Here is a 25,691-nt window from a genome sequence, read left to right as displayed (position 1 = left end):
TGTCTCCTTAATACAAAGAAAGGTAAATGCTTTTATCCTGCCCATGTAATTGTAGCCCCTCTGTACAGTATGTTCTCAAATAAAATAAAATAATATTTAAAAAAAAAAGAATAACGTTAAAAAAAAAAGAAAGGTAAATGCTTACATAGTGTGCTTGTCTGGTGCCAAGTACATTTGTTAATGCAAGTGGTATATATAACTCTTTTAGTTACTATAATTATCCTCATTATCTCCATTAGATATTTGGACAGTATTTGCTTGAAAACTCATATCAATGTGCTTCTGTTTGGAGAATACTGTGTGTTAAATGTTCCAAATATGATTAGCTACTTACAGGTATAAAAATCATTGATTATTACCCTGGTTTTGCTTATTTAACTCTCTATTTCTTTGGTCCACACCTGTTTACCAAGAAGGGAGGGGTTGGAAAAAAAGTTCTCAGCCTGAGCTCTGCTGTGTTGAGCTTTCTCCCCTTTTCCTTAAGTTGGGACCTTCATGAGCTCACACTTTTCCTTTGAAGGAAAGTTGGTTAGACACGTGCTTTTGGTGGGAAGGGCTGAACTGGTCAGTGGGTTGGAATGTGGGCACAGAAGTTGGTTCAAGTTGGAGTACTGCAGGAAAACTGAATTGTCCTCTTAAAGGTTTTATTGATTAGTGGTTAAGAATCAGGTTATGATTGGAGCGGAGTCTTTTTTAAAAAACAAAAAAAGATTTCCTTTAGGGCTCTTCATGGAAAAGAACAAGTAGGAAAGGCATTGTGGAGTTCTGAGTAAGGCTGTGGCACACAGGCAGCCATCAGTCTCTGTGAAGGGTAGGACCCTGAAACACTTTCAGAAAGAAATGGAAAGCACTTCCATTCAGTATGTCAAAACCAGCACAGAAAGACTTGACAATCTAGGCAAAGCACTGGAATTTGTAGCCAGTCCAGTCTTGATCCTCTGGCAAACTGCAAAGTCACATGCATTGGGATGTGAGGCACTATATAAATGTCAGAGTTACATAAATGTCAAGAATGATGATTGTTTGTTAATGGGGGTTAAATTGTTTCTAAGCAAAGCCCCAAACTACCTGGCCAGGAGATTCTAACCACCAATAACCCACAAGAAGGGAGTGTTCACCCTGGTTCTCTGAAGGAGCCCAGATGGGAATGGTTGTTGAAAACAGGCTGGTGTGACTGCAGTGCCATCACCTGTGTTTCCCACTGGTGATCCTGGGCCAGCTCCCTAGCTTTCTAGAGCCTGTCCTAGCTCACCTGTACAACAGGGACAATTATAACACCGTCCTGGCCTACTTCTGATTGCTCCAGGATTGTGTGAAACAAGGGAGCTCACGTGTGGTGCTTTCACACCTGAGCTGCTGCAAGGATGACAGTGGCCATTAGAACCGGCTGGAAATTTGTCGGTATTTTTCCTTTGAGTGCTGCTACCCCCATTAAGAACTTTTGACTGGAAATTAAGCTGAGGGTGGCAGCGATGGTGATTAGCCCATGCTTAAAATGTTCAGGCTTCTATCCTACAGACCAGGCGGCCAGGCCAGAGCTGCCTTCTGGCCGTGGCTCTGCCTCTTCCCAGCGGTGAGCTTGGGCCAGTAACCCAGGAGGATCTGGAAGTGATGGCCAAGGGCCCTTCTGGCTCTGACGCTGAATCTAAATCAGGCTCATCACTTGGCTTTGGCTAAGATTCACCTTTCGCCTTCAGGAGAGATTCTACCTACAGCTGCTCAGGCGCTTGAAAGGGGCAACTTGAAAGGGGTAGGGGTAGAAGGGGGGGCAATGTTCTCCAAGCGAATGTGTGCACAATAAGGAAGCAATTGCCCTGGAGGTGAAGAGGGATGAGGACCGAGGGGGGGGTGGCGGTGAAGACAGGGTGTAAAGCGCTCGGAGAAGCCAGCACGCAGCAGAAAACACTGCAATGAGGTCATGACAGTCGCAGGCGAGAGGAGCTGGACATCTTCTGATGGGGGAGGGCAGGGGAGGTGGACATCTTCTGATGGGGGAGGGGCGGGGGGAGCTGGACATCTTCTGATCGGGGGAGGGGCGGGGGGAGCTGGACATCTTCTGATCGGGGGAGGGGCGGGGGGAGCTGGACATCTGATGGGGGAGGGGCGGGGGAGGTGGACATCTTCTGATGGGGGAGGGGCGGGGAGCTGGACATCTTCTGATGGGGGAGGGCGGGGATGCCCTGCATTTCTACGAGCCGAGCCGAGTAAACTCTCTTCCCCTGAACTTCAGCATCCCCCCCACATCCCCCACCCCACGCCCCACACCTAGATCCTAACACCTTACAGACCCTCCCAGACCCTCCTGGCGAGAGAGCCTGTGTCCGCTCTTGCTGCGTGGTCCGGGCTGAGCTGTTTCCAGGCTGACTCACACCACTCATGTCAGGGAGCCGTGTCACACGGCGCTGGGTTCTGCAAGCTGTTGCTTGCGCGGTCGCCGCCGCCGCCGCCGCCGCCGCCGCCGCCGCTGCGCTCCCCGGCCCGGGTGCACCAGGGTCCGCGGCAGAGGCGGGGTCGGGGTGGGGCCTGGGCGGGGCCCGCCCCCGCGGCGTGACGGCCCCGCCCTCCCGCCCTCCTCCCCCGCGGACCGCAATGATTTAGAAGTTCAGGAATCCCACGTGACGTCACCGGGGGGGTGATGTAATGCACTCTAAATAGAAGGTATTGTAATCTTTGCTCAGTCCAACGTGGTCCCTTCACCCGGGCTCCGCTCTGGCCTTCTCCACACTTGTTTGGTAAGTTCCTAAAAATACGGCTCGGCCACTTCTGGGGCGTTTGCATTTAGCCACTTTTCGTTGCACTTGCCGCGGGGAGCCGTCTCGGGAGCGTGTGCTGGTCTGCAGGGGTTGGTTCTCGGCGGCAGCCGCGAGGTTACTTGGTCCAATGGGCAGGTCACAGGGCCAGGAGTCGGGAAGATGTGATGCATTCTTTCGGAGAGTGATCTGTGTTTGTAAACATTCTGGCGGACCCGAGGCAAGTCCGGCCCCAATCGCTGGTGGACTGTGGAGTTGTGCCGTGTCCCGTGGCCACCTAGAGAGACCCCCCCTTCTCTTCCCCCCTCCACCCGCTCCCCCCCCCCCGCCCCACGCCGTGTCCGTCTCGGAGCGCGTCTCGGCGGCCGCTGCGCCGTGCGCCCGCCGGGGATGCTAGCCGGAGCCCGCGCCGTGTCCGCCCCAGCGTGCGTGCGTGTGTGGGAGCGCGCGTGTTTCCCTGACACGGGGGGAACCGTTATGAATCGGGGGTGTGTGTTTGCCTCCAGAGACCTGGCAAGGTGCGGAACCCTCCAGAAGTGTGGTCAAGCAGCGGCGGCGGCGGCGGCCACGGAGATGCTGAGTGCGGAGCCTGTTCCCCGCGTGCCCCAGCTTCCCAGGGATGCGGCGGCGGCGGAACCCCCGGAGAAAGTTTGCAAACTTCCAGCGGGCGCTGGCTGCGAGGACGCCGCCGGGTCACCCGGGGTGGGGGGCCGGCCGGGGCGAGGGCGGCTCGCTCGCTCGCTCGCTCCGGGCGCCGCGCCCGCCAGGCGGCCCGCCGCGGCCGGCCCGAGTCCGCGCGCCCGCCGCGGGAGTGGAGGTCGCCCTTGGAGGGTACTTGACTTTCGCTCCCGGCGCTTCCAGCCCGGCGTCCACTCCTCCCACCGCCTCCCGCCCGCGGCCCGGGCCCTTTCTCACTGCCGTCCTTACCTCTTCCTCGCCGATGCCCCGAATGGACAGCGTGGGCTGGAGCCTCCGCTCTGGGCACCCAGCGCGGCGGGAACCTTGCCTTCCCCGGCTCGACTCTCCACCACCGAACCGCCTCAACTTTCCACCAAGTTCTCAGAGGAAGAACCAAGGAGATGTTTTCTCTAGGGGGGGACTGCATCCCGCTCCTTCTTGGCTATAGGTTGATTCCCAAGAGAAGGGAGGGGGGGTGTGTCTGGTTAAATTAAGACCCCTCCCCAACTTGCCCTAAACGAGTGCCACCCCCCTCCCCACCCCACCTGACGCTAGTTCCAGGCTCCGAATTGGCGTGGGCTGCTTGTATGTAGTTCGTTGTCAGAGCCTGCGGACTCCAGTGGATTTTTTTTCTTTTTAATTTTCCCTCTCTCTTGCTCTGTGTCAAGGAATAAAGGCTGGATACTGGTTCATTACGTCATTCTGCAGGCCAGTAAGTGTTTGATTAACGGCTTCGGATACTCAAGGGTTCAGGGGCTTAGAATGCTGACAAAGCAACTCTGCTTTCAACCTCCACCCCCACCCCAACAGGCTCGTGCAATCGCCCCACCGTTCCCTGGGCATCTCTCTTGCCCTCTCTTCCCTTGACCCCCTCCTTCTCCACCCCTCCTCCGCCCACGTCGTTATCTCCTTAGGTCGTTCCCTGCCTTTTACAGCGTTCCCTGGGGGCGGACACTGTCCCTGGAGTGTGGGTAAGAGCTTCTGGTGCCTGAGGGGTCCTTGGCACCTGATCAGCGTGCAATCTGCCCTTTTCTATAATTTAGGAAAGGCACAAGCAAGCCCACTCACCCCCCCCCTTAATGTTCAGCCACCCCAAGAAAAGGCACCTTTAGGGAATGTTTAAAAGCCTTAGGCTAATTCGGTGTCCCTGCGGTGACTTGGGAAAGTAATATACCCACAGCGAACGCAAGTACTTTACACAGCGCCTGCCTGGAACCGTGTAGCCGGAGAGGGAAAAACTAAAGAGGAGCTGACTAAATCAAGTTTGGCTGGAAGGATCAAAATTAGATGTTTTATCTCAAAGTGAGTGGATGTGAGGCATTGAACTCAAAAGTACCTTCCAATAAATTGCTGCGTGTGTTACTTTCTTGCTCTTAGCTTTTAAGTTTAGAGAGGAAGTTATCTACAGGCGTCATTGAATTAAATCACAACCTCTATCTGGCAGTTTAAATGAAACCCCTGTTTGTGACATTCAAGGGATACAAATAAAAAGAACTCTGGGGAATTAGGGGAGTATGCAGCAAAAATCAAATAAAATTTTACTAACAGGCTTTTGGATAGAGGAGGACAGGGGACTGGAGCGCTCTCTGATTTGGAGCTGGTAAAGCTAAATAAAAGCAAGTTTATAGTTTAAATAGATGGGAACTACTTGAAGAACTCATGTTTTTGTTATGATCAGGTCTGGTCTACTTTCTTTAGAGTGAAAGCCAGGCTGTAGGGTAGACATTTGTGAAACTCCTGTCTGGAGTCTAATTGACATCCCTTCCCCCAAGTTTGTGGCAGTATTTATTATTTGTTCACATCTAGAGATGAAATAGTATAACCCTATTCACAATAGGTGTGCATCGAAAATGTTAAACTTCTTGTTTGTGATGCAAGAGACCTAAAGGAAAAATGGCCTGGGTCATGGGCCCTGGAGAGTGTGATTAATGATAAGTGATTTAGTGATCAGTGATTAGTGGTTTTATTCAAACTGTTACCTCTGACCAGAAGCACACATCAGAGGATTAACAGGCTCTTTAGATAAATGCTCATTAGTGGAAGGGGAAAAGCAAAGATAATAGGCATGCACCCAGGGACAACTTTCGAAGAAAATCATTCCCGTCTTCAGAATAATAAGCTCTATTAACAGAAAGCCCTTTTAATTTAAAACTTGCTTTTATCTTGTAAATCAAAGTTAGATGTAAAAGTTTGTAGTGCCATTATTACCTAAATTTTCCCATATCCACTAGATGTGGATTATCTCAGTAGCGATATTTTTTTTATTTAAATAAACAATTGGACCTTTAGAGCAGCTGAACTCTGACAAGCTCTTAGCTCCCAGGGTTTGAAGGTGTCCCCCCTTCTAGGACGGAGACTGCAGCTTGCTAACTAGATGGCGCACTGTGTTGGTGTTCAGTGCTGTGTAGTGCAGGAGTATAAACTGAGCATGTAGCTGCTTGCGAGGTGTTCCTCAACACTTACAACAAAGTTGATTCTGTGTAGGGTTGGAGGCTAGACAGTTCTACAAGTTTTTAGTCACATTTTCCATGTCAGTTAAGTCTTGGGAGTTCAAGGCTACTGGAAAAATTAGTCTCATTACTAAAAGAAACGAGGGAGGGAAGGAGGTACAAAGAGTCCAGGAGGTATCTTTGGTTTGCAGAAGGGACTGTAAAATACCAGACCTGGTCTTTTTGTGTTGTGTTTTTCTAAGACTAGTTTCACGATCTAGTCTGAAATAACTGAGACAAATACTCAAAAGATTTATTTTTCTTCCTAATCTTGCTGGGGAAAAGAAGTTACTAGAAAGTAAGGAAGAAAAAAAATCTGATCTGGTGACTGCAGGAGGCAACACTTGCTGATTTTATTCTACAATGGTAAGATGCTGTTCATTATGCTTCTGAAGCAGAGAAGAAACTTTAAACCTGGTTAAGTGGGACTCATCTTGTAGTTTTATGGAATTTGGGAATGGATTTCTTATTCTGGGAGTTTTATTGTTGCTTTGGTTAGTTTCCTAGGACTGATAGCATTTCACATGAAAATCTTGTGTGTGTGTGTGTGTGTGTGTGTGTGTGTGTGTGTGTGTGTGTGTGTGTGTGTGTGTGTGTGTGTATAAAGACTCTTCTTTCTGGTAAAATATGTTTGTGAGCATATGGGCTGCAGCAGGGAGTTATTTTGATGTGTCAGGTAAGAACTCCTTCCTATGAGCTCTCATGGCTCACTTCAATGAGTACTTGAGTTTTAGTAAGGAGTTTTTATAAAAAGAAATCTATAGGCTAAAGCAAAGCATAACAGAAGACTTAGATATGTGCTTCCTTGAAGGAGAATGCTATTAATTGAAGATCAACTATCACATTAGTTTTAAAACTTAGGAAACAATAAAAGCATTACTGACTTCTTTTGCATGTGGTATTTTAGATAGATAGCAAATTTTAAGTTCTTACTGATTCATATAAAATTTTAATTTTCAAGTCTGCTGAGAATAGACTTGTTTGCTCAATTGATAACTAGCTTCAAGCCAACTGTTTTTAATGTAAATCACTGTTATCCATAAATTAACCTGTTCAAGCAGAAGTCTGCTGTAACCTTATATAGATTATAGCTGAACAGTATATAAGAATGTACCACATGAAAGTAGAAAGCATATTTCAATTTCTATATCTCTGTGAAGTTGCAGTTTTTGTTCATTCCGTGGTTGAAGAAATTGCAGTTTGTCAGAGAGACTTTTGTGTCACTTTTCACTTATAATAAGTATGATAATTTCCTAATAACTATTTGTCAGTTTCCTACACCTGCATTGAAAACCAACCAATCAAAGAGTTTACATGGTGGTTTGTACTGATGTCAATCAAGTCTCCAATCTCTAAATTTCCTTCTATCATTTATATTTTAGCAACAGAACTTCATTAGACTACAGCATTTCCTTAGCTTTGGAGTTTTTTTAAGCTCAAAAGTATTTGATGGGAGTGTGACCACAACTGGATCCCTATGGTATAAACTTTGTAGTTGGTTCTTCTGGTAATTTTGTTAGATTAAAACTGGGATTAGAGTGACTTATTCTTTTTAACATCTTTTATTTTTTCTTCTTCTTCACTTCAAAGCAATGCTGTTAGTCATGAAATTAATGTGATCATGGCTGGTGTTTCCCATCTATATGCTTCTTTTCCTCCTTACAAATTGGATTTCTACAGCAATTTAAGATCTTTTTTTAGAGGCAGCTTTCTTGGATGAAGAGGGAACAATGATCTCAGTCAATTCATTATCTTGTCCAGTTTGACTACTGGCTGCATTATGGGAATCCACCAAAGCTTTTTATAAATTAGTGTTTAAAAATTTCAAATCTAGGACTATTTCTCTGAAGTTTAAGAAAATTATACAATTGAAAAAAGGTAATAGATGTAGGGGCAGTAACCTTGAGTATTTACGTGTAAGAAGTAAGCACTTTCATATATGCTAAACAGATTTAATGACACCAAAGAACCTTTTCGTACAGCTGTTTGTAAACTAAATAAGCTGTTTTGTGACATGCTTGAAATAGAAAATCTGGCACTTTAAAATAATATCATGTTTAATGGTTTGGCTAAATAGTTATAACATTTTGTAATTAAGGAAAAATAGCAATTAGTGTTTTATTGAGTATCTGTTAGTCTTCATGGTTGGGAATCACCAATCAAGAATTTAACACAGAAAAAGTTTTTAAAAGAAAAGAGGCTTTCAGAGATTTCCAAGTATGATAATACTCTCACAGAAAACTTTTGAAGCTCATAATGAAGGCTCTAAGACTTTCGAAATAAAACCTAAACCTTAGGATAAATTCCTGAACATAGAATATGACATTTTGATATTTTGTTTTTCTCCATATTCATTCTATTGTCCCCCCCCAAATTTTTTGGAAGAATAAATCAGAATATATTTACCACTTTAAAAATGCTTATTTTAGTTGTTTTCTTCTACTTCCTTAAGGTTCATGTTTGTAATCGCTACCCTAAAATTAACAAAGATGGAAAACTACTGTGTTGGCATTTTAACTTGAACTGATGTTGGAGAGAATAAAAGACTCCTCTTGGCCTAGAAAGTTCCATGGCAAGACAGACACTTTACAGAGATTGGGCAAACTTTAAAGTCAATATCCCTGTTCAATAGAAGAGATGCAAGGTCTGTTTTTTTGTTTGTTTGTTTGTTTTGTTTTGTTTTGTTTTTAGCTCAGCCAAATCCCAGAGCCAGAGGGTACAGCTCAGGTCTGGTTTGCCCATAGACCTGTTTCTACTTTCCAGGTCAAGTTGTCTTTCTTCAGCCAGGCTGCCACAAATCCTCTAGTTAGAAATGGAGCCCAAGCCAATGCTTTGGCTGCATTGCTCTTTTCAAGTCTTTTGGCCACTAACTTTTTGAACACAAAGGTTTTATTTATTTTTTGTCAGATCTTTCAGATGATGGCTTTGGTGGTTAAAAACTGTAATTTCTACTTCATTTAATGTGTGTGTGCATGTGTGTGTGCACGCATGTGCCCATGTACATGCACGTACATGCATATTTGCAATGTTAACTTTTCTAATACTGGCTTTCTTAATTGATTTTTAACTTAAGGTCTTCTTCGTCTTTATGATTATTATTAGAAACACCCTATAAAATGACAGCATCCATATTTCATTTGAGAGTTAACCAGGCAGAACTAAAAACAAAGCAGTGACTTTCTTCACTCCCAATCTTTTGCTTCATCATTTTTGACAAAGGGATTGAAAAAGTAGTTAAAGTTCACATAAATCATCTTTCATTTTTTGGTTGTTGAATAATGCCATAAGTGCTGTGCACCCTCTGGCACATGCGCTTTTGCCCAAGCCTCATGTGTCACATGCTTTTTTTTCCAGGCCAGTGTTAGGAGTGTTTGGAGGTGAATGTTACGTTGTTGGAAGTGAGCTGAGTATGGGAATATGCTATTTAAAGGTTCAATGGCCGAACTTGACTACTCATGACTAATAGAAATCATGTATGCAGGGCTGGGAAGGTGGCTCAGTGGTAGAGCGCTTGCCTTGCATGCCTGAGGCCCTGGGTTCGATTCCTCAGCACCACATAAGCAAAAAGAAAAAAGCCGGAAGTGGCACTGTGGCTCAAATGGTAGAGCGCTAGCCTTGAGCTGAATTGCTGAGGGACAGTGCCCAGGCCCAGAGTTCAGGTCCCACGGCCGGACCCAAAACAACAACAAAAAAAGAAATCATGTATGCAACACAGAAGACTGCAGAGCACTTAATATTTTATTTATAATATAGGCTCTGCTGTATTTAGGATGGGAAACAAGAAGATTTAAGTAAAAAATTGAATACATCTGCTGTACGTGCTGTTTGGTCTGGTCCAAAGGTTTTCTTTCCAGCCCTTTGCATGAAGGTTTCACATCAGAATTCAGGTCTCTTTTATCCTACCAAAGTGCCCTAGGTTTCAGCTATGATTTTTTCAAATAGAAGACATTTTGGCTAGTTGTAGGGGCAATTCCCTCTTTGCTGGCATTCCAAAGAGAAAAACATAGGCAGCAGCAACAATAACAACAGATCTTTGTTTTTATGTAAAGCAGCTGATTATTAGAAGAAATGTTTTTAATCTTTATTTGCCTGATTTGGTAGGACCATTTCACTTTTATCAAAACATGACTTTTCTCTGTAGGTAAGTTTGGCTTCTAATGTCCATATCCATGCAGCAGAGAGTAGAAAACATTGAGGATAATATCCATTTCATCAGGGCACTCAATATGACTTGGTGCCCCATTATGAAAAGCCTGATTTGTAATGACCACTTGGTTCTGAAAAACATTGAGTCCTAGAAGAAAAAAAATATCATAGGCTCAAGCTTTGAGCTTCTGAACAAGGGAACGCTAGTTTGTTAAAGATGTTCCAGAATACTGAGGACCACTAGGCAGAGAATGCTAACATTTCCCTATATTTGATCTTTTACATCTAATCCAGATACTCTGAGTTATGCCTACAATAGTAAATTACAAATATGTGCCTAACATTGAGCAAGACTAGTTTTCTTGAAGGGAAATGGATTTTAATATCTAATCTTAGAAGAAACAATGAATGACACAAATGGGAGGAAGCTTGTCAATCAATTGATGACAAAAGTTTCTGATATTCCTGCCTTTGCAGCCATGTGATTTATGACACTAAGCACAGTCTAAGCTAGTGGGAGGAATGTACCACTGTGCCTCTTTGAAAATAGTAGACCTAGGTCTGCGTTTGTGATAAAATAACAGTGCTGTTCTCAACCAGCATTGTCCAATAGTAGGAGCCATAAATGTGTTTTAAAGTGTTCAATAGACCATATTAAAAAAGCAAGGCAGGCTCTGATAGCTCATACTTATAATCCTAGCTACTTAGGTGGCTGAGATGTGTGGATTCTAGTTAGAAAACAGCCTTGGCAGGAAAATCTGTGAGACTTATCTCCAATTAACCAGCAAAGGACTGGAAGTGGAGGTGTGGTTCAAATGGTAGAACAATAGCCTTGAGTGAATAAAGCTAAGGGATGGCACCCAGGGCCTGAATTCCAGTCCCAATACTAGTGTGCATGCACACACACACACACACACACACACACACACACATAAACACAAAAAAGTGAAAGAAACTGGTGGAGTCATTTTTTTGTTTGTTTCTTTGTAATTTATTTCCTTTTCTTTTTTGTACTGGGGATCAAACCCAGGACATTGTACTTGCAAGGCAAATGCTTTGTCACTGAGCTACATCCAAGCCCTGGAGTTGATATTTAATAACATATTTTGTTCAACTTGATATATCCAAAATATAATTATTTCACCCTATAAGGAACATAAAATATTAGTGAGGTACTTTATGATTATTTATGATATATATTACTATTAAATGTTTGCCACCATAGCGTAACTTGATTGGGGCTGGCCACATAGCAAATAATCAATAACTATATGTGACTGATGACTATGATAGCAGACAGTGAAAGACTTTACCATGGTTCCTAGTCTTAGCACCTCAGTGGAAGCATCTATGGAACTTATAAAAAATTCTGACACCCCCTCCTCCATGAGATTCTGCTTTAATTGGTTGGGGGGTAGAAACCTAGACCTCTGTGTTTTTCAAAACTCTGCAAGAGTTTGTAATGTGTAGCAAAGGCTGAGAACCACACTTACTGATCTGTAAGGAATCTTCTCTAATATTCTATGATTCTCTTAAGGAAGGGGGTTTCAGTTAAAATGTTCATTGGGAGTTCAAGGGCAGCAAGCAGATGTAAGAGCCATGCTGTGTCCCACAAAACATATTTAAGAGACTAAGTTGATTCAATTAAAATTTACAAGACAAATAACTTGGAAAACAATTCTTTGTGTCAGACTGTAGCTCTGTTTTATGTAAATTTCAAAACAGTGTGATTTTACATGTTTTTAGCTGCTTCCCTAGAAAACTTGACTGCAGGATTTGATTTCTGTGTAGGCTCACAGCTCCATTTTGGAAAAGGTCAAGATCCCCTCCTTTCAGTTCACTTGCCAGCATACTTCCCCACCTCGGGTTCTATTTGCCGTTAGCTGTTTTTGGAGGGAAAATCTTACTCATTTGAGACATCTGGATCCCCTAGAGTTTCTTCTTTCCAAGCTTTTAACAAGCTTTGTGTCATTGCCTAGACCAATTTTTCTCAGGTCAAATTGTTAATTATTACCCCCTGGGCTGATGATATTTATTGAGTTGGTCACCTTTGAAAATATTACAATACTCAATATTTCTCAATATCTACTAGAAATCACTATCTCTATATCTATATGCATTTGTGTGTATTTACATATGTGTATACATTTATATATTTATCCATCATCTGTGCATTCACTTAGAGAAAGATTAAAACAAGTTGTAATTTCCAAACTCTTCATGCATCTTTTCTTTGCGGGTGTGGGTTCAACACACAGCATTGCTTTGCTTATGGAAGGGAGGAGAGACCTGGCTGTGGGTCCCTTGTGACTTCATGCTTCAGAGAATGTCAGCATTCCCGAGAATCCCTGAGCCACGCGCCCTGACCCTCCTCATCCCCTGCAGAGCCTGTAGTTCCAAATATGTTTCTATGTGACCGTATGATTTGAACACATGACTTTAAACCCAGTTTAGCTACAAAAATTACCCATTTGTCTACATTTTTGTGGCAACAATATTTGTTTTTCTCCACAGTCTTCTTTGCAAGACTTTGCTTTCAGATCTCGACATGTTGCTTGAATTCCCATTTCGTAGATGGAAGAACTGAGAAATTAATTAGTCTATTTACTCATTGTTCAGATGGGTGGTGAGGATGAGCAAAGAGCTCGAGTTTAACGGGTGTCTTCTCAGCTGAATAGAAGTGCCATCCTAGGAGACTTCTAGGTGGGGATTTTCCAACTGCATGTATGATTGCATTTGTCTTTGTCTATAAATAGCATGCTTTCTGATGTTTTCCCACGCATTTTTTCACTTAAATTGTTTCCTGGCTAATAAGCTTCAGGGTACATGTACCTCAATTGATTAATAAATACATAAGGTTATATTAACTTCATAACATGGCATCCATTCTAAAAGTTGTGTAGAGACATCTGTTGCAAACCTGTGTTTTGGGTGGTATCTAGGGAAACTTTCTCTCAGGCTACTTTGTGATTGACTGTTAGAAGGCTCTGTGTGGAGAGACATTGAGCTTTAATGGTGTAAGTTACTCATCTGTTTTGGAGATTGAAGGTGAACAGTTTTAGCTGTTTGTGCATTGAGCAAGATAGACTCTAGTCCTGACTTCTGTGTAATACAACACGTAGCACCTGCTATCACAATGAACTGTCTTTATACTTGGTTTAGAGTATTGATTGATTTTTTTTTCTCCGAATAATGAGGGTTAGTTGGACTTAGCCATTGGAGCTTGTGCATGTCTGTGTCTTTGAGGATGAGCTATAAATATAATCAACAGTGCCATCATGAAAAGTGTCAGCAGATTCCAGTGATTTTGTATTCTTTCCTAATCATTATGTTAAGGTTAAGGCAGCTCTCATATCTGCACATAGGCATAGCTATGCTTATATATAAATATTGTATGAATGAAATGATTACTAGTGAGGAGCAGAAAGTTTCTCAGGGCATGAGTGTGTGAATATATGTGTATCCTCTTTGCTAGAACACCCATTTGCAGATAGATCCTTTTTCCTTCTAGGCCAAAGTCTTTATAATATTGATTTAGGTACATATTGTTGATTAAAGTTATACTAGATTTTTTAAAATATTGAAACTGATGTCAGGTACTAGTGGCTCATGCTTGTAATTCTAACTACTCAGGAGGCTGAGCTCTGATGTTCACAATTCGAAGCCAGCCTGGGCAGCAAAGTCCATGAGACTCCTATCTCCATTTGGCCACCAAAAGCTGATAGTGGGACCTTGACAAATGACACAACAGTAGTGAAGAAGCCAAGGGGCAGCAACTAGGAGCTGAGTTTAGCCCCAGTACTGGCACACACACACACACACACACACACACACACACACACACACACACACACACACACACGCGCTCGCGCACGCACGCACACACACACACACACACACACACACACACACACACACACACACACACACACACAAGAAAAAAATATAGGGCTGGGAAGGTGGCTCAGTGGTAGAATGCTTGCCTTGCATGCATGAGACCCTGGGTTTGATTCCTCAGCACCACATAAGAAAAAAGAAAAAAGCCGGAAGTGGCGCTGTGGCTCAAGTGGTAGAGTGCTAGCCTTGAGCTGAAGAGCTGAGGGACAGCGCTCAGGCCCAGAGTTCAGGCCCCACAACTGGATCCAAAAAAAAAAAAAGAAAAAAAAGAAAAAATATAGATACTATGTTGAAGATAACTTTTTTTATTTTCCTAATGAGGCCTGTCTGGGTACACATTGTTTACAATTTCATCTTCCAGTTCTGCAAAGCCAGATGACTAACAACCACCATTCTTAATGCTTTGCAATGTGGATGTCGTCAAGGGTGATGCAGCACAGTGTTTGGCACCAGGAGGCAGCATGTAATTTGAAAGTGTACTTTTTGCTAAATACCCATGGTAATATTCAAACCATTCAAAACATTAGGAAAAACCAAAACAAAGCAGTGATATCTGCAAATTGGATGGAAGCAGTACTGGCAGAGAAATACAATTACTATTATTATTTTATATGCCTCAGAAACACTTACAAAAATCAGGGAGACAAAAATTACACATAACTACTTGCATGTCCTTTTGAAAGTATATTCTTAAGATAGACAAATTAACCCTTTAACCTAAGCCTCACTTTTATACTTTCTAGGCAACAATGTAAAAGCACAGGAATTGTTGTGTCTTTAAAAGCAGTGCTGTCACAGTGCATTAGGTGGATTTTTTAAATATTTAGCATAGATTTGGGGGAACTATACTTCAAAAGGCTCTTTCTATATCTTACATAGTTAAAATGTGTTTTGAAAAATAGGTTTTTGAGATTGGTTATATATCTGACTACTGCTGATCTATATACTTAAGATGAGTAAGATAATAAATTTTGCTATAAATATATTATTGCAGTTATAAAAAAGGGGGGATTACTACTCATCTTCATTTTCTCATCCTTTTTTTCTTCCTCTTCCTTTTACTTCTTCATTATTCCATTACCCAGCGGGATATATGATGTATAGAACATTTGTTCCATGTTCCATGTAATGGATTTAGGGTTTTAATAGGAAAGTAAAAAAGAATCACTTGGAGAAGTGACATTAGTGTGTGTGTGTGTGTGTGTGTGTGTGTGTGTGTGTGTGTGTGTGTGTGAGAGAGAGAGAGAGAGAGAGGGGGGGGGGAGGGAGAGGGAGAGGGAGAGGGCTGTGATTAGGATGCACAGAAGAATCCAGGAGAGACAAGACCTAGGCCCTCTTAGGCAATGAATACCTCCATTCAGGAGATTGGCTTAGGCTTGGGTGGGCCTTATATATAGACAGAGCTGATTATTTTAATTTGAACACGTGACCATTTAGTCTCATTTGGTTGATCTTGATTACTTTTTTAGCATAGTGGTACTTGACTGAGAGCAAGCTTAAAGCAATGTTATAACCTATGCAATGGAATAGAAACCTATCCTTTGCAGGGACACTGACCAGAGGAATTGTTTACAGGGGAGGAGTTTGGGAGTTGAAAGTCCTGGAAGCAAACCCCAGATGGAATTATAAAGAAAGTTGGAGGTATTCTTCTTGGAAAGAAGGCTCAACTTTGGACATAATAGCTCTGTGAACAAGAAGAGTACTATCATTTTCTGACTTTAGAATAAAAATTGGAGGAGGTTTGCAGTTTTTGGTATTTTGGCTCCTAAAAACACTGCATTTTGAAACAAGTAGACCTATCATCAGTGGAGTGGACCATTTCAGAAATTAGCCATCTCTCTTGTCATGAATCATCAGACTATTATAAGCAGAATATCTAGAAACAATGTGAATGAGGACGAACCAGATGCTTCTGCTCTTTTTTTTTTTTTTGGGTCCGGTCATGGGGCCTGAACTCTGGGCCTGGGCTAGCTCAAGGCTAGCACGCTACCACTTGAGACACAGCGCCACTTCCGGCTTTTTTTCTTTTTGCTTATGTGGTGCTGAGAAATTGAACCCAGGGCCTCATGCATGCAAGGCAAGTGCTCTACCACTGAGCCACCTTCCCAGCCCCCTTCTGCTCTTCTTTAGTTTTGGAATTTTTACACATGGAACAAAAGGTGAGGAGCCAGTTTTAGACACATGGAACATTGTCATATATTCATGGTATAGGAGCCATGAACTCCATAATGCAGAGCCTCTAACTTAGTGATTCTTTAGATGTTTTTCAGCATTTCAGTTACTGGGACACACAAATCTGAAATTACTACAGATGAATATTAACAGTTTCATACGGTCCAGCCTCCTTATGTGTGTGATCTATATACATGCCCCACCCCCTCCATTGTGAATTCCAAATCCACAGTCAACCATCCTTAGGTGGAATTGAAATATTTGAAAAACAATGCTGTTTGTGCTGACATACAGACTTTTTTCCTTGATATTACTCATTCAATAGTATATTTAGTAAAATTGAGATATCAAATGTCTTCTCCCCCACACAGGCCATAGTTTGACAGCTTAGTCCCAGTCTGTGGGAGGTAATAGAACTTTTAAGAGGCTGAGCCTAGTGGAAGGAAATAGTATCTTTGGGGACATGATGTGGAAGGGAATATCGAGGCTTGAGCCTTTTCCTGTCTCTCTCTGCTCTGAGCACAATATAGCAGCTTTGCTATATTGTGTACTTCTGATGGCTCCAAAGCACTGGAGCAGCCTGAAACCCACTATGGATTGAATTCTCTGAAATCATGTGTCAAACTAAAGCCTTCTTCCTTTTGAAGTTGCTTATGGTAGGTGTCTTGTCAGAAATAGACAAGCAACCAACACAACAGTGTTAACAACTACCTATATAACACTTACATTATATTAGACATCAAGGAAACCTAGCTGATTTAAACATATGGGAGGAAATTCATCAGACACAAATGCTATGCCACCTAGCTACTAAGGAGGCTGGGATCTGAGGATCATGGTTCAAAACAAGCCTTTAGGCACAAAAGTTTATGTGACTCGTACCTATAACTACCCACCAAAAAACAATGGAAATGAGCAAAAAAAATGCTGAAGTGTCCAGGCCCTGAGTCAAGCTCCCAGTATTGGTGTGTGTGTGTGTGTGTGTGTGTGTGTGTGTGTGTGTGTGTGAGTGTGTGTGTGTGTACACACACACACACACACACACACATACTATGTCACACAACCTTTTTTTTTTTTTCAGGGGTTCCAGGGACAACTATTGGGCTAAGAAAGTACCTTTTTCTTAATGAACATATGCTAATGCTAAGGTGAATAAACAGTAATAATAATTAACACTAATTGAATTGTCATTTGAGGTTCCCCCCCCACAATTTTTATTAGCATCAATTAGTTACATAAGGGGGTTTCATTTTAAAATGATCATATTTGGATGTAATATACCTTGATCCAACTTCCTCCATCCCTCTCCCTTTACCCACCCCCTTCACAAACCAATTTCAAGAAGCTTCATTGTTCCATTTTCCCATGTGTACTTATTTGTGTTTTTCTGTTAGAGTAGCTGCCTGTTTTCTTAGGAACGTAGGCCTAGACAACTACAGTAGTTTTGTGGAAGACATTTTATTAGGATGCCATAATAGTATAGTCAAATTGGTCTTGCAGGACAGGAATAGTCCTGCCCAGTTTATGAACAAAATGAAAATAAAGCCAGTGTCTGACATGATACCAAAATTCCCCCTACTTGTGTTTTTCCTGCTTCTCCTCTTTGCTTCCATGAAACCCACATATTTTATGGTTTCAAGCATGCTTTTTAGTCAATGAATAGTAGCAATATTCATAAATTAATCAATATGCTCTCTTCCCATCAAAATGTCTGAGCCGTTCTAGAACTGAGATTCTTCCATGTGAATGACTTGTGCAATGGGGGAGGATCCTGCTCAAGTACATTGGCACAAAGTGCAGAGGACCACCCCTCCCCCACCCCTGCCTCTTTCCTGAACTTGACACTCACTGAGCATCTTTTATGTGCTAGGTCCTAGGGATTCATGATCATGAAGAGTTACAGTCCTTCCTCTCATAGAAGTCACTGTGAGGAGAAAGGCCAAATAGATCGCTACAATTTAGGGTTTTTAAATGAAGGGGATAATGTCTACAGGTAGAACATCCAGTTTAGGGTCTGATGAAGATGGTTAATGAACGAGGTGATGGAGACATCGGTTTGGATGGTGCCAGATTCAAAAACTGTGTAAGAAATGGGGTCAGTATGACTGGGGGAATCAATTAACTGAAAGAGGGGTAAGGAGGAGGGACTACCCATTCTAAAAGCAGATGAAATTAGTATTAATCTAACCTAGTAAAGAAGTTGAGGGTCATCCTTTGTGGTGGTGGAGAAGGGGGAAGGTTTCTGGCCAAATGCCTCATGGCCTTATGTCCAATTTCTTGGAAGAAAATAGAAGATAATTAAACCAAAAGTCAAAAGAGCAATTGTAACTAAAAGTCATAGTGCATTTGTTGGGCTGCATGACAATAGTCTTTTTGACAATATAGTTTTGATAACTTGAATCAGAGAGCAGCTCTTATTGAAAGAAAGCTCCCTTTTCCACCCCCAAGGCAGCCATAGCTTGGACACCAGCCATAGCTTGGCCATCCAGGGTAGAGTCAGTTTTATTAGTATCCTGCGAGTGACACAAACTGGTCCATAGAAATGTATTCTTTAATAGTTCTGGAGGTCAAAAGTCAAAATCCAAGCATTGTTGGTGCCAGGCCTCTCTGTCTTCTTGTGAGCTTCCCTCTGTGTTAGCTGTCTCTGGAGTTCCTCTTTTTATAAGGATATCTGTCATTTGGGGTTAGAATCTGTCCAGATTAATTCATTTCTGTCAGTACCTTATTTCCAAATGAATTCACATGCTGAGGTACTAGTACTCCAATCCATTTCTTTTTGGCAGGGACACAATTTAACTCATGTGCTGTAAAGAGAGCAGAACTAAGGATCTGGATCCCACAGGAATGAATGTTTGGGAGTAATGTGGGTAATAAACAGCATTTTTTTTAAAGCACGTGCTAAAAATAAATCACTAATGGACCTTTGGAAAAACTTAGCACAAATATTAAACAGTTAGATTTCCACATATCACAAGTTAAGGACCAGTCTTTCAAAAGGCAAACAGTTGGATTTCCACATATCACAAGTTAAGGACCAGTCTTTCAAAAGGCAGCAAACAAAGCTATATAAAAATTAGATATAGCCAGGTGCCGGTGGCTCACACCTGTAATCCTAGCTACTCAGGAGGCTGAGATCTGAGGATCGAGGTTCAAAGCCAGTCCTGGTAGGAAAGTCCGTGAGACTCTTGCCTCCAATTAACTACTAGAAAACTGGAAGTGGTGCTGTGGCTCAAGTGGTAGAGGATTTGCCTTGAGCTGAAGAGCTCAGGGACAGTGCCTAGGCCCAGAGTTCAAACCCCATAATCAAAAAAAATTAAAAAAAGATATAAATACATTGCAGTGATTAATGAGTTTGCTAATGTGTCCTTGGTTCAGCCTTGAATTTATCTCTAGGGCTTGTGAAAGAGCCATATCACAGGGCAAGACTAACTTTTTACCTTGAGAAGAAAGAATTCAAGCCAACTTTGATTTGTCACCCTGGCAGGCTTAGCAGTTATTGTTTTGATATGCTAACAGTTACTGACAAGGACAAACCCACTAATTCTCATAAACATATTCTCATACCAGATTGACTTTAGCTGTTTCTATATGGGAAGGAAAGAAGATATGGTCTTCTTTTTGTTGATGGATAACATATGCTCATGTGATACCTCTGTTTTCCAAAATAAAAATGAAGAAGATGAAATTCTTTACTTTTAAAACATATTATAATAAAAAGACAACCTATTTAAAAAATGGCCATGGAATAGAGATGAAGCTCAATTATAGAATGATTGCAAAGCTCTCGGTTTGATCCCTAGAACCTTAAAAATATCGTCAAAGGAGCTGATGAGACAGTTTTCCAAAGAAGATATGCAAATGGCCAGTACGTGTCTGGAAGATGCTCTATATCCTCAGGTGTCAAACCAAAACTACAGTGAGAGAATACACTTTGTTGTGTGAGTATAATAAGGAAGGTAATTAAATATGTTGAAGCAGATGTGGAGAAATCAAAACATCATTCATTGCTAGTGCAATCAACTGATATGGATGCTTTGGCATACCAGGATCTCAAAAAGTTAAATATAAATCCTATGACCCAGAAATTCTACTAGAAATGAAAACATTTCCATATAAAAACATATACATGGTTGTTCATAGCAGTGTCTCTGTAATAGCCAAAAAGAAAAAACAGCCCATTTCATTCATTAACTGAGGAATGGATGAGCAAATTGTTGTAGATTATATATATTAGAATGTTATCTGCTAATAAAAAAAATGGACTACTGATACAGCATACAACATAGATGAATCTTGACAATATGTTGCTAAGAGAAAAAAAAATCTAAGTACAAAAGACCACATGTCGCATGATTTGATTTATATAAAAGGCCCCAAATAGGCAAATCCATGAAGACAGAGATTGTTGTTTAGGGCTAGAATGGGATTGGGAGCTGGGGTAGGGGAGGGGGGCAGGGTAACAGCTAAGGGGTATATAGTTTCTTTTGTGGGGGATGAAGATGGTCTAAAATTGACTACGATGATGATTGCTTGTAACTGTGAAGAGTGCAAGGCTATTGAATTATTTTAAATGTGTGAGTTGTATGGCATGCGAATTTTATCTCAATACACATCATAGTATAAAATGGGATGCTAAATTCAGTTGGAATATATAGCAGAGAAAGTTTTTTTTTCTTTGGCAGTCGTGGGGCTTGAACTCTGGGCCTGGGCGCTGTCCCTCAGCTCTTCAGCTCCAGGGGAGCGCTCTACCACTTGCCACTTACAGTTTTCTGGTGGTTTTTTGGAGATAAGAGTCTTCATGGTCTCTCCTACCTGGGCTGGCTTTGAATCGTGATCCTCAAATCTCAGCCTCCTGAGTAGCTAGGATGACAGGCGTGAGCCACTGGTGCCCGGCTGAAAAAGTATTTTTTATCTCCAAATATTGTCACATGTTTGGAATGAATGCATTAAGATGAGTAGTGGAGTTGAGTACTGGTGGCTCACATCTGTAATTCTAGCTACAGAGGAAGCTGAGATATGAGGACCTTTCCTTTCCAACTAACCACTGAAAAGCCAGAAGTGGCTGTATGATTCACTTGGAAGGATGCCAGCTTTGAGTGAAAAAGCTAAGTAAAAGCACAAGGCCCAGATGACTGGTGGAGAGAGGTTTATCACACATTTCAAACCTCAGTATCAATCTCATAGCCTAAGTCTTATGTATTGGGCAAGGGTTTGACATCCAACCGGGCCTTGGACACATCTTCCTAGGTGAACAGTTGATGTTCCTTAATTTTCAAGCTGTTCAAATGCAAACTGATCCTTGTGTAAGTTCTCCTCCTAAACTGTTCATTTCAGAGGGGCCACTACTTTCCTCTGGGACTCCAGCTAAAGCTTCATGACCATCACTAACTGACATGCCTTTTCTCCCTCAGTCATAGACAGATAATTGCTAAATCTTCTGAACTCCACCTCAGTGATGGCTCAGGACTTTTGTTCTTCTGTCTTGTCTCATTCTAAACTAGTTTCTTTATGGACAGAGAATGAAAATGAACACATTTATTTTCTTTTTTAGACCAACATTTTTGTTCCATCTACCATGTTAACCTTCAGCAAAAAGTACTAGAATGCCCTTTTTAAAAAAAGATAAGAAAAGTAAGGTTCCCAGTAAAAGAGAGAAGCTGGGACTGGGAATTAATATTGAAGATTCCTGAGCATGGAGGTTTTCCACTATGGTTACCAAAGGAGCTCTTCCATTCTATGGCTCTAAGTATCCTATTTCCCTGATGCTTCCACTGGCATTCTGGTTCTTTTTGGATAGGGTCTCACTATGTTGTCTAGGCTGGGCCTCACACTTTTGATCCTCTTGCTTCAGCCTCTTAAGTGATGAGATTAGAGGTATTTACCAGCACATTTGACTTGCAATCCTGTTTTAAGACCTCATAGGCCAACCACAGCTCTGCCCCTATATCCTTGGGTTGGTTCTTTCTGCATTCCGGCCAGACCCAGGATAAACTCTTGTTTTGTGTCAAATTTCTCTTGCCGTGTTTAGGCTTTCTTCTCCTCTGGGACATTTTACTGTTTTTGTTTTTGTTTTGTTTTGTTTTGTTTTGTCCTGTCATGGGACCTGAACTCTGGGCCTGGGCGCTGTCCCTCAGCTCTTCAGCTCAAGGCTAGCACTCTACCACTTGAACCACAGCGCCACTTCCGGCTTTTTTCTTTTTGCTTATGTGGTGCTGAGGAATCGAACCCAGGGTCTTATGCATGCAAGGTAAGCGCTCTACCAATGAGCCACCTTCCCAGCCTGTTCCTCTGGGACATTTTAATGTCATCCTTCTACACAATGCTCCCTTACACACCCACACCCACCCACCCACCCACACACACACACACAATCTCCAATGCCCACAACAACCATCTTCTCCTGATCTCCAAAAACAACCCCTAAATACAAAAATGAATTAGTTTCTTAGTGCTTGGTTAATATTTTCCTATGACACATACTTTTAAATGATGTATCTTCTGTTGTGCTTAGGTTTTATTTGCTGTCAGTTTCCTCCTCTAGATCATAAGCTCCATAAGAGAAAAGACTGAGCTTTTCCTATGGTAGTGCTTCCTTCCCCAAACTTGTATGTAGTAAGGCTCCCACAGGGCACAGAATAGTGAATATTGAGTGAAGGGGTTGAAAGAAGTTGTGCGTATTATTAGATCATGCATTTTTCTGTCACTAGTGTGAGATGATCACCATCTACTATGTGCTTCTGGGATGACTAGTCACAGGAGATCCTGTAGGTTTATTGCTTTACCCTCAAGCATCACTTTATTTTAAATGTTAAAGATCCTCTACTCAAAGAGGCTCTTTATTGGGTGAGGATGTAGCTCAGTTCTAGATAATTTGTCTAGCATGTGCAAGGTTCTGGGCTCAATCTCTAGTACTGCCAAAATAAGCAAATAAACAAAAAAAATAGATAAGTAATTGTCATGGATGTTTAGAAGTCTGAAAGTGGAGGTGAGCTGATAAATCACAGATATTCTCTTAACCTCATAGAATCATTTTGTTGTTTGTAAAAGTTTTACTTGTGTTCCTTGTCCAGAGGCAGACCCAATTTTTGGATGATTTTTAATCATAGCATTCACATTTAAAAAATTTGCTTTCCTCACCTGAAAGCTATACCACAAACATTTTTCATATTGCTACATAGTTTTCCACACTATGATTAGTATACTATTCCATTGAATTACTATACCATAATTTCTTAATCATTCTCTATTATTTCTTTAATGACTATAAAAACACACATGACCAATCTTTTGGCAAGGAAATTACATGCTCTAAAGGTACACATCACCCTCCCTTTGTGCTGGCTGACCTTCCTTTAGGATTTAGCTTAGGTCAAATTGTGACAGAGACCAGCTTTGTCTTGGGCATCCTTTCATTTCTGTATTTCCTTTTGCCTCTTTGCTTTTTCCCCAGCACATTCTGTTCCATCACAGATATTCCTGTTACTGGAATCCTAGTCTCCCACAAACCCAGTTTTGCTACACACTCTCCAAGTCAGACTCCTTTCTCTTCCTTGAACTTCTCCAGAACATCCATCAGTCTTAGTATGATATTCAATTCCCAGTTGATTTCCTTCCTGGGAAGTTTCTATTTTATTAGTATAAGGTTTCTGGAGATGACCATGTGGCAGCCCAACCAAAATGGACCATTTTAGCTGCAGTGCTCCTAGGTTCTAAGGACATGGCAGTGGACCAAACAGAGAAAATAGTTATGCAGATAGCTAAATAGATATACACCACAGACAATTAGTGTTACAAAGAAACAACAAGCCAGGTGAGGGGATAAAGTATGTTCTTTTGACTTCTGATGGAGTAGTCCAGGAAAGCCTTTCTGATAAGGAACATGGAACTTTCATAGAAAACTGCTGATGTGAGGAATGATTTCTAGGAGAGTCAGCAAAGGCACTTATTGGCACCAAGGCCCTGTTGTGTGCAATAGAGTGTTTGAAGAACTACATGGACCACTGAGGAAAAATGTGGCCAATCAGGTAGGGACTTGTCAACCATTAATCTCAATGATATCAGAATCCACTGGGTACCTTTGAGGAGAGAATCCATCAATTTATAAAGGCCCACTTTTGTAGCTGAAGAACAAACTGTAGAAGTAGGTGTGGACTAGATGATGGGAAAGAAGTGGTAAGGAGTTGAATTTTGCTTATTTTGAAGGTAAAACGGTTTGGTGATGATAACTAAGAAATTAGAAGAAGTTGAGGGTTCTTCTGTGTGTGTGTGTGTGTGTGTGTGTGTGTGTGTGTGTGTGTGTGTGTGTGTGTGTGTGTGTGTGTGTGTGTGTGTGTGTGTGTGTGTGTGTGTATGCCAGTCCTGGGGCTTGAATTCAGGGCCTAGGTGCTGTCCCTGAGCTTTTTGGCTCAAAGCTAGTCCTATACCACTTGAGCCACAGCATTTCTTCCAGCTTTTCAGTGGTTGATTGAAGATAAGAGTCTCATAGACTTTCCTGCCAGGCTGGTTTTGAACTTTGAGTGTAAGATCTCAGCCTCTTTAGTAGCCAGGATTATAAGTCTGAACCACTGTTGCCAGGAGAGAGGTTGAAGTTTATTTTATTTTATTATTTTTTTAATCATAAGACACCGGAAAAATAGTGCTGTCACCGCTGTGATGGGAAAGTGGTAGGTGGAGCAAGTTTGTTGTGTTATAAGTGGAGAAATGTCAAGTAGGTAGTTCGACCCTGAGTATGGAGTCTAGGGAAGGGGCCTGAGCAGCAGAGATAGATAGAACAACAGGATCACAGTCTTGGGTATTAGATATCCCAACTTCATCTAACAATCACAGCCCCACACTTAAGTAGGCACCTAAACAATAGAATGTCAGGTCCTTGAAAGCAAAGCCCCTTCTTGACCACAGGGCCCTTATATATAGGCTACCTAAATAACTTCTGTTTTTCCCTATTCCTAATCTGAATGAGGTCCTCCCAGTTCTGCCCCACTGCTACCATGTACTGTTGTCCTATGACATTTATTAATTATCAGACTATATTCTTTTGTGTGATTTTAATTAATTTATTTGCATAGTTTAAAAAATGTGTACTGGGGATTGAATCCAGATCTTTCCACTTGTTAGACCTATAATCTATTACTGAGCTACATTCTCAGTCTGATGATTTTTAATTTAATTTTAAAAAATTGTGCTGGGCTTGGGTGGCTCATGCCTGTGATCCTAGCTATTTTGGAGGCTGAGATCTGAGGATCGAGGTTCAAAACCAGCCCAGGCAACCAAATCCAAGAGATGCTTATCTCCAAATAATCACCAAAACAACTGGAAGTGGCTTTGTGGCTCAAGTGGTAGAGTGCCAACCTTGAGAGACTAAAGCTAAGTGAGAGTTTGAGGCCTTGAGTTCAAGCCCCAGCATCAGCATTAAAAACAAACCAAAAACAACAACCCAGCCTTCTGTTTTATCAGCAAATTTGCTACATTTCTTTATTAAACATCCCCAAGGTCATTTTGTTGTGCCCTTGACAAGACTTACTATGTGTCATTGTATCAGCCCAGACAGATGGATAGGGCA

General features: G+C 41.9%; 1 protein-coding gene across 1 annotated transcript in view; it reads left to right on the top strand.

Annotated features, from left to right (window-relative positions):
• Nucleotides 1–2,643: 2,643 nt before the first annotated feature.
• The window catches only part of Creb5 (cAMP responsive element binding protein 5), a 443,969-nt gene continuing 420,921 nt past the window's right edge, over nt 2,644–25,691 (top strand). Inside the window, exon 1 of the mRNA XM_069997230.1 lies at nt 2,644–2,732. The gene's annotated coding sequence lies outside the window, so the exon portion shown is untranslated. The remainder of the gene's footprint in view (nt 2,733–25,691) is intronic.

This window comes from Dipodomys merriami, unplaced genomic scaffold (genome assembly GCF_024711535.1).
Source record: "Dipodomys merriami isolate MVZ:Mamm:240054 unplaced genomic scaffold, mDipMer1.0.p SCAF_5, whole genome shotgun sequence".
In the NCBI taxonomy this organism is placed as follows: domain Eukaryota; kingdom Metazoa; phylum Chordata; class Mammalia; order Rodentia; family Heteromyidae; genus Dipodomys; species Dipodomys merriami.
Note: the sequence above shows the minus strand (reverse complement) of the source record. Positions and strands in the feature narration are given on the sequence as shown.